The sequence below is a fragment of the Acomys minous genome (genome assembly GCF_964271855.1).
Source record: "Acomys minous genome assembly, chromosome: 4".
Taxonomy (NCBI): domain Eukaryota; kingdom Metazoa; phylum Chordata; class Mammalia; order Rodentia; family Muridae; genus Acomys; species Acomys minous.
The window spans coordinates 123688809-123705438 of NC_140486.1; the positions used below are offsets into that span (position 1 = coordinate 123688809).

At 35.3% G+C, this 16630-nt stretch overlaps 1 pseudogene across 1 annotated transcript in view; it reads right to left on the reverse strand.

Annotated features, from left to right (window-relative positions):
* Positions 1–16630, reverse strand: part of LOC311596311 (DNA-directed RNA polymerase II subunit GRINL1A-like) — a 123578-nt pseudogene that overhangs the window by 40779 nt on the left and 66169 nt on the right. The window contains exon 5 of the transcript XR_014783624.1: positions 12209–12382. The product of XR_014783624.1 is annotated as a DNA-directed RNA polymerase II subunit GRINL1A-like (transcript). The remainder of the gene's footprint in view (positions 1–12208; positions 12383–16630) is intronic.

Here is a 16630-nt window from a genome sequence, read left to right on the forward strand (position 1 = left end):
CAATTAATAAATATTTACTACTTCCATTGTCTACTTCAGATGCTGAGAAGCATATTTAAGGCTCCTCAGGAGACATAAATATTTCATGTTACATATTCTAGTGACAAGTACAAAATATAACAACAAAATTCAACGGGTGGAGCACATTTTGCATAATCAATCATGTCCTGAGACAAGTGTTACAAATAAAATGGATGAGTTCAACATTTACGGGTCAAATATAATTGCCACCATGCACTTATGTATTTGAAAACAATTAAATGAATAGAAACAGGAGATAGGACAATGTGCCTAAAGACAAAATGTTGACATATGGACCTAGATAAGTAAGTTTTACAGTAATTTCAATCAAATAGTATCTGAATAACTATAAGAATTTATTCACAACTTCTGTACAGTTAAAGCCTGGCCTGATAGAGTTCATGGTACGTTTTTTTAGAAGTGACCATAATGCAGTAATGAATACAATGATTGAATACAAAGGAGTTCATTCTTCATCTATATAAAGTCCATATGGGTGGAAGCCACTTCCTGGAACACCTGAAATCCATGTCGTGACTATGGGTTCCATAATCTTTCAGCCCTGTAGTTCTAGCACATCAGTATAAACTATTCACGATTATCACATGCAAAGAAAACCACTACATAAGCACTATTAGGGAGCAGATTTTTTAGGCTAGCAGCTGTGACTTAATTACATGTCTGTTGGCTAGAGCTAATTAAATAGGCCCGACTAACTGCAAGGTGTTGAGATATGTAATTTTTGTGTGTGTGTGTTCCCAGAAAGAAGTGAGAATCACTTGATTTTTTTTTACCCACCAAACTCTTCATAATTCCTATGATAACTTATCACAAATCTATCATAGATTAAGACAAATAGATTCTCTATTTAAAAAATATAATTTGTATAATCAAGGCATATTACCACTCAGGAGTTTATAGAATACAAAGAGCAAAAAAAGCATTCATATCTAATTTAATGTGTGGGTAAAATTTAGTTGCCAGATGTGTAAATCATTCTCCCAAAAAAAAAGTTGTCAGCATCAAATTTACGTTCAAATAAGATTTTTATTTTGTGGCACCAATGAATCAATCTCTGACATACATAGCTGACATATCATAAACACACAGGCACACACACAAACACACAAACACACAAACACACACACATTCTCACTAATTGAGACTAAGAGTAAAGAACTAAAAGGTAGAAAGATAGAAAAACAATCAAGACAAAAATAATTTAGTTCGATGTAGTGCTTCAACTGTTGTATCACTATTCTAAGAATCTAGTGAACACACATCTGTCTTAAACACCCATGTTTCTCTATTTAAAAGCTGGGGAGATGGCTCATTCTGAACTAGGTTGCTGTGATCTTAACATTAAAGAGCCAGAGGCAGGAGGAGTCTAGAGGCTCACTTGCTAATCAATCCCGTTGAACTGGTGAGAAGTCCTATCTCAAAAACAAAGATGGTAGGCAATAGGATCATTCAGCAGGTAAGGGGCTTGTTGTCAAGACGTACAACCTGAGTGTAGTCCCCGGGTCATACACGCGGAGAACCAGAACTGGTTCTAGCAAGTTATCCTCCAACCTCCAAGCTCACTGTAGCATATGTGCACACACAGACATACACACACACACGTATGCACACATATGCATAGACATTGAGTTAAAAATACACAAATACATACATCTAACATGAAGTAACACTGAAAGCAATAGGAAAACATCTGACAGCCACCAATGGCCTCCACATACACATGAATAAACAGTAACATACATAGATCACACAAACAAAAACATTCTCCATCTGAAGGCTGCTCACTCTTCCAATTCTTTCAGAGATTGTTGAAAATTATTAACACTCTGTCATAAAAATAAATTCATATATAGTATTTGCTAAAACTATCAAATAGAAAATTTAAATCACAGAAATATAAATCAGAATAATGTCAATTACTTAAAATTTGCATTTAATCTGAAAATTCGATTTCAGCAATTCTAAAATAAGTGCTGTATTTATTATTTGTATCTTGGAACAAGCATTATTGGAGTAAAGTAAATGTTATTAATTAAACAACTTTCCATTTTTATTCTTTTATAAGTATAATATTTCACATTGCATATTTGAAGTAATTGAATCTCTCATTCTTGTCTTAATATTGATAGTATTGATTACAATTTATTCCACTTTACAAGTTTTTCCACACCTGTTTTCTAGTGCATTCCCAGTAGACACAGAATACTAAAGTATTAGGAATCTGTGGCTTTGATGATTTTACTTGGAACACAGCACTTGTAGCCATTTTTAACTCTTCAATAGTAAGCTATGACAAAGTATGGGGCTGGAGAGATGGCTTAGCAGTTATGAGTGTTTGCTCCTGCAGATGCCTGGAGTTTAGTCCCCAGTAACATGTAAGGCAGTTCACGCCCTCCTGCAAAGCTTCTGGCTTCCATCTGTGTCTGCATGCGTGTGTACAGGTGTGTGCATAAACACAGAGACACATACTATGTACAAAGAGAAGCAAAATGTTAACACAACAAAATTTAAATGGAAATACATACATTATGGTCCTGTATACTATATAATTTTCATCCATATTAACTATTTTTTGTGATTTAATGATCACACAAAACTTGACAAGTACAAATATACAAGGTATGCAAACATGTTATTAATACCATATTATTAGTAATATTATATATTAATATTACATCATAATATTAATATCAAGAAGCCAGTAATGAAAATATAAATGAGCTTTAAGTAAAGCTATTAAATCATGTTCAGTTCTCTAAAGAACTAATTAGCGATATTCTAGTTTGCTTTTTCTGTTGCTGTAATAACATATTATGACCAAAACAAGTTGGGGAAGAAAGGATTTTCTTGGCTTACAGCTCACAGTGCAGCAAGGAAAGCCTAAACAGGAAGTTGCGGCAGCAGCTTGCAGCAGAAAGCCTAGAGGAATGCTGATTCCTGGCTTGCTTCCAAGCTCACATTCAGCTCCTCTTCTTATATACAGAGTGCAGGTTAAATGTCTAGACCATCTTAGACTGTTATATGAAGCCAGGTTTGTACTAGGGAAGATGCTTAGCAAAACAGCAACCCGAGTGCATCCCTTTAAAATGATAAATTTTATATGTCACAAGTAAAAAAACAGTGAAACGTTACCTCCTGAGTAAATTTACAGATATGTTAGGTACTATATATATTGAAGAAACAAGAAGCAAGGATTTCCATGTTAAAACTTAATTTCATTCTATCCAGTGCAATAAGACAAGAAATCAAAATAGAAGATACATATCAAAATTATCTCCTTGCTTAAAACATAAAATATAACTAAAATAAATTTAGATATTAAAAGTTTGATTCATTGATGAAAAATAGAAACATTAATGTGACAAATTCAAACTATATTTAATAAAATATCAATAATAATACACAAATATACTAAGATTACTTAAGCCTAAAGATATATGAAAAACTAACATATATAAAGTGGATTTGAATTCATAAAGACATGAAATGTGCAGGATAGAAATTATGCCTGCTATAAATATGGTAATTTTCTCCAATTCAACATAATTCCAATTAAAATCCTCATTAAATCAGTTTGAATTTATAAAACTGCATTTTTTAAGGAGAAGAATTTTGTAAAATAAAAGTCATAAAGAAAAATAAGGATCAAATTAGAGTCCCATTAATTCATACATACCTCTCATACAAAATATGTGGTTGGACTTTACAATTAAAATAGACCTGTCAGGCCGACCAAAAGAATTAGCGTTTTCTTTCGGTTCCTGTATTTTATAGAAAATTGATTTACTTCTGAAAATGTTAGGTGCTTAAAGAGAATCATCACAAGCAATGTAGACATAGACAGAGGAGAAACAGATGCACTTTCATTAACTCTGGCAGAAATTTTAGGAATCTGCCTATAGAAAGGAATAATTGAATTGAAAATTTCCAAAAAATTATGTTATTTTATCAAGAAAAAAACCATATTATTCTATTTTCTGAAAATAAGATGCTTCTAAAAGACAACTCCTTAATGTTTTGTTTCATATGCTTTTATTATAAAGTTATAATTATCAAGTTAAATATGAAGTTTAATATGGTTTTAATTTTTATCTCTCATTTGAAACAAACTCACCACAAATGTAATGAAAAGTTAAAATTTAAAATATTTTATGAAGTCCATGTTAGGTGTCTATTTGCAATGAGCGTGGCTGAGCACAAGGCTGACAGACTCCATCCTCTTCTCCGGGCACAGGATGCACAGGTGCCCATACTCACACTTAGCACTGTGTATTGCACTGCTGAACCTAGGAGGGCCCCATGTTCCCCCTCATTCAAGAATTTCATACATATGGTTTCTAGTGCATGTTTTTTATGATTTTTGCAAACATGAGAGTGTAATTTGAAAGCATTAAAGAGAACCCACAGGCTTGGGATACATAGTGCCTCCTATATTCTGGTGTTTATATCACAGTCTTGAGAAGACACAGATACCCAGACCATACTGAACGATCCTTGAGAATGATGAGAAACCAGCAAAATTTTTAGTGTACTTTCACTTTCTGAACTTATATATGTTTACTGTTTTTCAGTCTTAACTTTTGCAGTTCTTCTATTTGTTTATATACATTTACATCTTTTATCTTCTTCATTTTAATTTCAGCACTTTTCTTCGTAATCTGCTTTAGTTAGTGCTTTCAACTACAAATCCCATATTTAAAATAATCAGAATTTTAATTTTCATTTTGTTTTAATATTTTCTGCCTATCTATACCATTGTTTGTCATATGATATATTTTGAAAATTGCATGTGTTTAAAGTTCTACTTCAAAGAACAAGTCTTACTAGATGATTTCCATCTATTCATGCTTAGTATAATTAATAATATCCCTTATTTCATTCTTTCTGATATATTTTTATATTATTACAGATTTTACTTTCCTTAGCCTATTTCCTCTTCATTTTTATTTATTCCTGTTTCTCAAAATCAGATAGAATACTTTGAATGTTTTCCTTCTGTACATATCATCACACTTTTATTTATAATAGTTATCAAATTTAGGTCATTCTCATCCATATGTATAATGTGTTCTTGTTACTCTCACCTCTCTAATTCTCCCTAATTTCCCTTTTCTGATATTTTAATGTAATTATTAATAGGCACAAATTTTCTTCTTAGCTGTAAACTAGAGCATTTGCTATATAACAGAATTTCTGATAAGCTATTTTTTCTGTTCTTTTTGTTTCTTTTATCAAAAACATTTTTATATAATATATTGATTACAGTTTTTTCCCCACACTTCTTCCTACCCAGGCTTGAATCCTTTCTGTCTCTCCTTAAAAAACAAACATACATCTAAGGGAGAATAACAAAATAAAATAAGATAAATTTTAAAAAAGCAAAACATAATATGAAAGAATACCAAACCAGACAATAAAAAAGAGCCAACAAAAAAGCACAAGAAATATATATAAAGGTAGAAATACACAGACATTCACACACACAGCATCACATAAAAATCTAAAAATGAAAGTCATAATGAAAAAAAGAAAGAAAGAAGGAAGGAAGGAAGGAAGGAAAGAAAGAGAAAAGGAAATGCACTAGCTTAACTTTAGGAGACAAAGAACCTCCATGGATGCCATTGAGTTAGTTTTATGTGGGTATCTACTAGTGGCCATAGAGCCTACTAGTAAACATGGTTTGTTAGGGATGGGCATCTGTGTCTGCTTCTCCTTTTAGTTCTAGGATGTCCTCCATGCCCTCTGGCCCCTATTTTTTCGACTTCTTCTTATACCAAACTTCCTGATCCCAGAGGAATGCTATGTAGATATATCTCTTTAAGGGCTGAGTGCTCCAAGACCTGTCACCCTCCGCAAATGGACTAGCTGTGGATATCTGTATTTTTTCCCATCTACTGAAAGAGGAAGCATCTCACATGAGCAAAGACATTTGCAAAGTGTCATTAGATATTATTTTATTGCTATGACTTTTTAACAGAACCTCAATATTTGGTGTTCTCCTGGGTCCCTGGCCTATTTAGTGTCAAGTTCTTGGCCATCCAAATATCATTGGGTATGGTTTCTATCTCCTGAAGTGGGCCTTAACGCAGATCAGATTTGGTTGACAACCCCCACAAGCCCTAGGCCACTATGATATCAGTGCCTCTTGTAGACAGTTAGCTCTTAGAGACGGAAAGTTTTGTAGCTGGGTTGATGTTTGTCTTTCTCCTTTGGTAGCATGAAGAGTACTTTCTAGCACCATGAATACTAATCCATAGGGATGAAGGCTCTACATAGTAGGTACCATCTCTACTTCTCCATGTCCCATGAGTTGTGAAGGGATGGTCTTCAAGACCTTACTGTTAGTATGTGGAGGGTCGCCAATAGCCTTGACAACAGCCTGGGTTGTTTGAGTGTTTCTGTGGGATACCTTTGGAAGAAAACTAGACTTGATGCAGCCCATTCTCAGTACTAGAAGCTTCATTTAGTGACAAAAGATGTACAGTTTGGGCTCTCTTTCCTCAGTTATTTGGTCACATCATTTAGGGCACCTTAATATATGTATTGATGTAAGGAAGCTTCTACTTTATTAGGTTTCCATATGACTCTTTCAATGTTCCTTAGTTTTGACTGTCTCTCCCTGTATTTCTACCCTGGCCATTTTTTTTCCTCCATTATGTGTAACCTTCCTTTCCAGCCCCTACTTCCACCCATAACCATATATTCTATTTCCTTTCTTGTAGAGATCTATCCCTAGCTCCCTAGTTCCTTATTCTATACCCAACTTCTGTGGGTATGTCTTGCTTATCAAGAGTTCTATGACTTGATAATATGACTCAAGAGCTGACATCTACATATAAGAGAATACATACCATATTTGCTTTTCTTAGTCTGAAGATGATTCAGGATTATTTTTTCTTGTTCCACCCATTTACTAGATAATTTCACAATTTCATTTTTCAATAGCCGAGTAATAGTTCATTGTGTAACTATACCACATTTTCTCTATCCATTTACCTGTTGATGGACATCTAGGTTGTTTCTTATTTCTTGCTATTATGAATAAAGCTACAACGAACAGGGCTAAGCAAGTGTCTCTGTAGTAGGACGTATATCCGTCAGGTGTACTTCCGAAAGTGGGATAGCTGTAACTTGAGGTAGATCCATTCCCATATTTCCGATGAACTGCCACATTGATTTCCATAGTGGCCATAAGCATTTGAAAGCCCACCAGCAATGGATCAGTTTTCCTCTTACTCCACACAAGTGAGCCACCATTTGGTTTATAGATCTTGACCATTTTGTATGGTATAAGATGAAATCTCAAAGTAGTTTTGATTTGCATCCCTGATTAGTAAGGATGTTGAATATTTCTTTGTTTCTCAACTATTTGAGTTTTTTTTTTTGAAAAGTCTATTTAAATCTGTAATCCGTTTTAATTGAGATGTTTTCTTTATGTTTATTGTTTAACTATTCATCTATTTTGGATAATAGTTCTTTATCAAATGTATAGTAGGTAAAAAGCAAAACTTTTTTTCCCATTCTGTAGGCTGACACTTCATCCAAATGATGTTGTCCTTTGCCAAGCTTTTCAGTTTCATGAGGTCTGATTTATTAATGGTTGCTGGTTCCTGGAAGACTTGAAACTTACTTTTTTTCAAGACTATCCCTGTTTTATTTTTTAACAGGTTCAGTGTATTTGGCCCTATCTGTAGGCCTTTGATCCACTTGAAATTGAATTTTATGCAGGGTGAAAAGTATGGTCTATTTGTGTTTTTCTACACGTAGCTAGCCACTTAGATCAGCACCATTTGATGAAGATGCTGTCTCTTTTTTCAATGCATATTTCTAGTCTTATATAAATCAGGTATCCATAGATATATGGACTTTTCTGTTGGTTTTCAATTCTATTCCCTTTATCTGTGTTTCTGTTTTTCTGCCAGTGCCGTGCTGTTTTTATTACTGTAGCTCTGAAGTACTATTGGGATGAAAATGGTGAGACCTCCAGCTGTTCTTTTATCATACAGGAGTGTTTTAGCTCTCTCAGGTTTCTGTTTTGACGTGTGTGTGTGTGTGTGTGTGTGTGTGTGTGTGTGTGTGTGTGTTTCCATGTTAATCTGTAAATTGTCCTTTCAAGCTCTAAGACAAATTGTGTTGGGATTTTGATGTGGATTGCATTAAACCTGTAGATTGATTTTTATAGGATGGTCATTTTTACTGTTTATCCATTAATATAGTATATCTTTCCATCTTCTGATATGTACTTCAATTTCTTTATTCAGTATCTTAAAGGTTTGTTCATTTGCTTTGTTTTTTTCAAGACAAGGCTCCTCTGTGTAGACCTGGCTGACCCAAAACTCACTTTGCAGACCAGGCTGACCTCAAACCCAGAGATCTGCCTATCTCTGCCTCCGCAGCACTGAAATTAAAGGAATGCACTACCACACTTGGCTAGTGTCTTAAAGTTTTTATCATACAATTTGCCCCCAGTATCTAATGCAACCCTCCAGCTCACTGTTTGGTACCTTCTAATTTATAACTGCCTTCTAAATATGTATCCTTACACCCACAGATAAGTATATCTTTAACCTTTCAGCAAAGAAGACTTTTTGCAACAAACAAAGAGCATTAAACAATAACAACAACAACAACAACAACAACAACTGGTTAAAATGAAAAGGACAGCTACTCCAGGCTGTTTGACCCTATTGGTATCTGTATAAGACAACTGAAGGATCAGGAAACATCAAGGAAGAAGGGGTAAAAGTATTTTAAGATCCAGAGGACAAGGACATCAGCTTCAAGATAGTGTCTTCTCTATATGACAGGAAAGCTGCATGCATAGATTCTCAAGAAGAGCTGCACAGTGATAATACCCATTTACAGACCAGCATGCATGGGCAGATTACAATTCCCTTTTCCAAATGAGAAATGACAGACAGCAAATGCTGAGAGAATATGATTCAGCCTTCTACAGGGCAACCCCATCCGTCCGATAGGGGTTGGATTGTTTTGGATTAACTATACTTATTCAAATTTTACTTATTTACTGATATCCAAAGCCTATCCAAATATATTTTCCTTTGAGTACATACATTCCTTTTTAATTGTTTCTTTTCTTCCAGAAAGGATCTTCTCATTTCTAGGTGGCCCGGCCTAACCACACTTGCAGACAGGCAATATCAATTGTAATTATAGCATTTCCACTCCTTTCTATACCTGCTCCAATTCCTCCCATATCACCCCCACTTCTCAAATTTACGGCCCACCCTTTTAACCATTGTTACATAAATATAAATGCATAGACAAATATGTGTGACTAAAAATATAAATACATTTACATATATGAAGTATAAATGCAACTTGCTGAGTGTATTTTATTAGTTTGTATTTAAAGTTTAACTTCATTCTTTCATTTAAATTTAGATCTCAGAACACTACTATACTAAAAGTTGAATAATCAATTTTATATAAGTCTTGTTATTCATTTTTTCTTATTTACTCTTATGCAAAATATACCCAAAATCGATTTCCTTTGAGTACATCTCTTCCGTTTTAAATGTTCCTTGGGTTCTAATCCCCATTAGAACTTACCCGAATGTGCCTTCAGCATTGCCTAGTGGACACTGGCAGTTCTCTAAACTACTCAGTTTTTTCAAACCATGTTTAGAAATCTCCTCACACGTCTCTAATGGCAACTCTTGAGAATGATTGCCTCTATCTGGCCTTCTCTCCACAGAACACAAAATCCACTACAGCCTGCATTGGTTAGACTTTCTTGAAGAGCATGGCTTCTGTGTGTGTTTTTAAATATGCTTCCTCCAGGATGCTGTGTAAACCCTCATATGGCAAATTACATGACAGCAAAATCACTGAGCTTTTACATGCTTGAGATGACACTCTCAACTGCTTTACTAGCTTTCCTGTTGCAAATCATCTGCTTTAGGAATTGTAGGGGCATAATGAAAAGAATTAAAGGATATGAGTTAACACTGAGAGATGAGTGACCTGCTTCCTGCCACGCTAACAGAACTCCATCCTTCTTTCCTATGTCTTTTAAAACTAGCTCTTCACTTCTACTGTGTTATGTCTTGATGTGATTTTACTTCTTGGTTCTTTTTTCAACTTTATTTTACTGACAGTCAGTAGAACTTTTCTCAAATGACTTTCCAGAACTAAGGGATTTTTCTCCATTATTCACTTGACACTACCCCTTGTTTCTGTGTTTTCCTTTTACTGTATGCTCTTTTATATGTAAATATGCACATATTTTATTAATTTCCAGAATATTTATCGATCAATCTGGTGAGCTCCAGAGCAAACTTAAGCTAAGGAATCATCAACTCAGACTCTTAGTTTTAATTTATTAGAAAGTCTTAAGAAATAATAAAAAAAATAAACCAATTATAAAGTTATTGTGCTGTGGATAAAATGCAAAGTAATTGTACTAACCTTAATCAAATAACCTCAAGAGTTAGAGATGCAATTACATATATAAAGATAGACATGTTGTTTATATAGGTCATTGTAATTTGGCCTTCAGAAGACTTGAAATAGATTAAGAAGAAGAAGAAATGTATGTGACATTCATTATGTCCAGGCACTATATTTTTAAATTTCATTCAATTTAATTTATATAAACATTTTAAACAATGGAATAACAGAAAAGCTGCAAACGTACAGCAAATAAAGACCAGAGCAGGGGACTGACACCTATGTCTGATGCCTGCTCTCTGGTTTTTCTGTTTGTTGTAGTTTAGTCATTCTGTAATCTGAGGATGTTCTTTTGACCAAGGTAAAATTCGACATGTTAGGATATCACATAAAAACAGTACTCTGCTACTCTAAGCTAGCTGTAGTCATGAAATAAAGTGTCGAAAGAAGTACATTTTCAAATGAGATTATTAAAAGAATTAATCTGAGTAGCATGGTGCCTCCCCATCCGCCTGGACATTCAGACAGCAAAGGTGAAGAAATGTCCTTTTTCTCACAGAGTTGATATTTCTCCTCCTTTCTTCCTTCCTTCGACACATTTCCTTGGAATGTATATCCCATGCATTACAGGGGACATAAAATGAATTGGATAATGAATTCTGCCCTCAAAGAACTTAAAGGGCTATAAAGTAGCAACTCTCATTATGGGGGTTCAGAGAAGGTGAAATGACTCCTGGCTGAGATTAGTTTCCGAAAGTGTGAGAAGTTGGGCAAGCTAAAGAGCCAGCAGCTCTTTCCGTGGAGCAGGAGCTCACTAAGCGTGAAGGAAAAGGAAAGGGAAATTGTAATTGAAAATCAAGTTAGGATCCAATACCAGAAACACTGAAAACCGAGGAACTCTGACCTCATCCTATGAGTCAAGAGCCTACAGATTTTTGACCAAATACCCTCAATAAGTATTTTCAATTAAGACGAACATTAGAATAAAATTAAAAGACTGATGAAACTTTGAAAGTAATTTTAAAAGTAGTTTGTGTGGTACTTATAATGATAGAGAATGGTTATGGCCATAACCACCATTAGCACTAGTGAAAGGTAAATATCTATGGTATAAGGGCTGTCATTTCAAAGAGTTCATCTAAATTCAATTCATAATAATCTCACTGATCACATTTTTAAATATTTGGCAACTTGAGGTGCTGTATTGGAAAACATTCTTATTTTCTAAAAATGGCAAAAAAAAAATCCTCACGAAAATAACTGAAGGCACCAACACTATTATTTTCTTGTGCACTTAAATTATTTATGATTCCTTCAACCCAAAATTTCTTTCTAGTTGCATTTTTTAACTTTGTCTCATGTGTATGAGTGACTTGCCTCCATGTTTGTATACCACGTATGTTTTTGGTGTCCCTGAATGCCAAGTTAGGAAGTCAGATACCACGTAACTGGAAGTACATATTGATCCAAGCAATCATGTGCACGCTAAGAATGGAACCCAGGTACTCTGGAAGAGTAGCCAACGTCCTTAACTGCTCACCCAGCCTCTAGTCTCTATTGCATGTCAACTCCCGCATACAATGTGTGCTTTCTATAGTTAAAGCTGGATGTTACAATTGATCTCTCATTAGGATGAGAAATAACTTCTCATCTCAGTGTATGCATGAGAAAAATAAGGGAGACTATTATTCTTTTCTATTCAATCTGCCATTTTCATAGTTTCTTTAAAGTAATTCTCACCTATTTTGCTTACTTGAGTGGAAAGGAATGGTTCTATTTGCATCCTCCAGTTAATTGTATGCTACATCATTACTAAGGGTCTCTTTGCTATTTTTAGCGAACAAAATGCAAGGATTGTTTATGCTTCTCTCTACGTTTCAGTATGTTGACAATATCTGCAGGCCATATGCTCTCACTTTGAAGATTCCTGTAGATAGAGAGGAACCAATGGGGAGTCTCTGTAGAGAAGACACATCAAGCTGTGGTTGATGACAAGCAGCTGACAGGAATATCCAGTGACTCCCAGTCAGAATGGAACATACTGGATAGTGACAGCTAAATGTTAAACTATAATTCAGTCATGGTCCCTCCTTGAATGCTGCTTATATAAAAATTTTCTGACATTGACACTACTTTTTCTTTATCCCATACTTTCCCATTCAAATAAAAACTTCTTTAGATAGCAGTGAAAATTATAACAAGTTTGAAAATTGAGATAAGTAATATGTATTGTCAATCAACTTTGTTTCTGATGACAATAATTCTTACAGTTTGGTATCCTGAACAATAAATAAATAAAAGTTTTTGACAATAACTGAGATCAGTTACTTCTTGTTGTTGAGAAAAATCTGTGTTGTCAACATATAACTGATCAATGTGTAATGTTTGAAATCATAAGGATTCCTTATAACTCGATCAGAACTGTTTGCTCTGTAGTGTATGCGCTGGCTAAGAACATGTACCTGAAGGTTCTGATGACATCTCATGGTTTTGAACTCAAGATTTCAGCCACATTAAAGAGAACTGTAGCATGCCAAGCCTATCTTAGTATTTTATTGATGGGAAAAGACACCATGACCACTGCAGCTCTTAAGAAGGAAAGCATTTAACTGGGGATTGCCTATAGTTCAGAGGTGTCATCATGGCAGCAGGCAAACCGACATTATATTGGAGGGTAGCCAAGTGTCTACACCCTGATTCACAAGCAGCAGGAAAAGAGAGAGACCCTGGGCCTGGACTGAGATTTTGAAATCCCAAAAAGTCCAATCCCAGCAACACACTTTCTCCAAGGCCACACCTCCTAATCTCTCTCAAGTAGTACCATGCTATAACGATCAAGCATTCAAACATATGAGCTTATGTGGGTCGTTTTTACTCAAACCATCAGAAAGACTAACTACATATTGTCTAGTATAATATGGAAGTATAGGTATCTTGGTTTTTTAAAATGATGCATTTTTTAGAGAGAAACAGCTTATGTTCAAACTAAGTCTGGAGTCCTTTTTTATTTATTTATTATTTAATTTTTATTTTTTTAAATTAATTTATTCATATTACATGTCAGTTGTTAGCCCATCCCGTGTATCCTCCCATTCCTCCCTTCCTCCCACTTCCCCCCTACTTCCCTCCACTCCCCTATGTCTGTGTCTGAGGGGGACCTCCTCCCCCTGAATATGCTCATACGGTATCACACCCTGAACTCGCCCGATCTTGTCTGGAGTCCTTCTTGCTTCAAAGCACTGAACAGCTGCAAAGCTCAGTCACCAGTGAACTGGCTTCTGTGAGCTCCTCTTCAGTTCCTATAGTGATACCAAGAGCTCCGGATTCCTCTTATTTTCTTACGCATTTTCTATTGCCTCACTGTGGCAAAGGAAGGGAGGACCACTTTGCCACTTTTCTAAACAGAATTTTCTGTCAGTTGTAAATTACTCTCCTGACAAGTGGGCCCAAAAGCAGGTGACTTTGGTTTAAATAACAATACTGTTACATTCATTTCCTGTGGGGAAAAAAATATAAGTAAATAACTGGATGGAGGGGGTGACTCAGCAGGTAGAGGATTTTGCCAGAGTACAGATGTATAGAAAGGAGGATGTTGGGCCTATCTGCATTTGAAGTGTGAATAACAATGAGAGTCATCCATTACTCTGAGAGTCACAGAGCGGACTTTTCAAAGTTAAAGTCTTCTACTCCCACGTCCAGTTCAATGCAGGGGGGAATTTTTTTTTATCAGTCTGGTGTTCATGTGGCATCAAAGTAATATCCATTTGTTTCCCATTGTAGCAGCCTGAACTGGCACGTTTGGCTTTGTAAGGAAGATGAAATGCAGGCCTGATAAATCACCTGCCAATTGAATCGATGTAGAAGGTAGCCGCTAATGGAGCTAAGCAGAGGACAAGGACCAGAACGGGAAGGTGATGAGAAAAAAGAGCCTGTGACTTGGCAACTACACTAGTCAGACCATATGACTGATTCATTTTTGTTTTACAAAAACAACATAGCATGAAGCTGTCCAGAGTACATTCATTTCTTCTCTTCCTTCTCTTTGAAAGTGCCCCTAAATTTACCCTTTACGCAAGCAAGGTACATCTTCCATATATGCTAGGATTACTTTCCTATGTACCACAGCAACTTGCCAGGATATCTTATTAAATAATGGCCATCTCATCTTAGAGCACCTAGCGTCACACAGTATTGAGCAAAGCATCATTATTCTATCTGAACAGTTATAATGTTTCTGACGTAAATTATGATGAAATTAATAGCTTGTTAGAATATCACTCTATTGTTAAAAAAGAAAAGTGGACTTCCAATCGTTTTTGACAGACGGAATAGTCCTGTTTAAATATGGCTACTTTTATCAGCGTTTCTCTCTGGAGATCTGGAGAGAAAATTTAGTGAGGAAAGTGATGCTACCATGAGACTTTGAGCCCAGATCCTTAGTCCACGTACAAAAGCTGAGACATACCTATGCTCCCAATTCTGGGAGGGACAGAGAAATGAATTCCTGTCTAGCTTGGTGACTAGTCACATCTCTGAGCTCTGGATTTAGTATTAAATACTCAAAAAATAAGTTAGAGAGCCTTTGAGTGAAGTGTATGACAGTGAACATCTGGCCTCCGTGTATGCATATACATGCATACCCACATACATTTTTTAAATATACATTGCTGTGCTTGTGTATGGCTCCAAGTTGCCAGCAGCTTTATTGAAGGAGAAATTACCAAGTTGGTTGTGGAATCTGTGCTCCCTGGATGACCAGTGGAGTTGCAGAAGCTGCTAGCACGTTTAACATCCACGAGCAATTGTTGGAATTGGCTTATTTTGTTTTATGTGACAAAAATAAAGTTTAAAAATGTATTGTGTTTTCCTGTACAAGCTTGTGACAATAGTCTCTACTTATGAATATATTCTAATACTGCATTTTCTAAACATCAATTAATATTTGACATTACACTTTGAGTAATAAGGAACTTCTGGGGACTCTTGAAATGGCAAAGGCTTAACAAAGGCAAAGTTGGAAAGAGTTTTAAATTCAATTATGATTTAATGTCTTCTCAAGGGCAAAATTTGGGGGACCAATGCTTCACCATATTCTATAAGGAACATAGTGTTTCTCTATATCATAGAAACCCAGTCTTCCCAGTGTTTACCTAGAAAGACTTTTTAAACTACCAGTCTCTGCTTGCCCTTAGTGGCATTATAAATTCTAGAAGCTAAGAGGCTATATTATCCTTCCATAAGATTCATACATCAAATCAGACATAATAATGAGTAAATTGGAAATTAGTTATAGATTTAAACAAATTATTACAGTTAGCTTTTATCAAGTAGCCGACAGCCAGAGAGGGAGGATTACTAGATGTTACATTCTGCTCAGAGTAAAAGATTTGAAGAGACACACAGCATCTGAGTCACTATTGCTACTACATGCAGCACAGGTGAGGTAAGTGTGCAAAGTTCCTCCCAATAAAGAATTTCTTTTTTTCTTTAAAGATTTATTTATTTTATGCATATGAGTGTTCTATCTTGATGCACACTAGAATAGAGACTCATTCTATTACAGATGGTTGTGAGTCACCATGTGGGTGCTGGGAATTGAACTCAGGACCTCTGGAAGAGCCGCCAGTGCTCTTAACTCCTGAGCCATCTCTCCAGCCTCAATAAAGAGTTTCTAATCAAGTGAAGAACAGAAGCAGCAGAGAGTGATAAGCAGACCAAATGTGTTGTTTCTTAAGCTAAAAAAAAATGGTTCTCGGAGTAGATTGAAGCATAGGAAACGAATGCCAAATCTTCCTCATATCCAAAAGAATCCCCAAAGCATTTTGTTTTACAGAAATAAAATAAAACTGCTCTTTTAACATGTAAAATTGCAAAATTTAAAAATCTAGATGAAAGGTTATTTGTAGAAATAACCCATGAACTAGAGAAAATGGTGTTATAGTTAAAGATATTAATTTATACGGTTTTAAGGAATTCACAAGATGCAAAATACAGAAATGTGAATGAACATATACAATGCTTTCAAAACTCTTAAAGAAAATATAAACCATATACCTCTGTGTGTGTGTCTGTGTGTGTGTCTGTCTGTGTGTGTGTGTGTGTGAGTGTGTGTGTGTGTGTGTGTGTGTATGAATATATGTCATAGTTTCTATTCAAAAATTTTAAAGTATCAAGT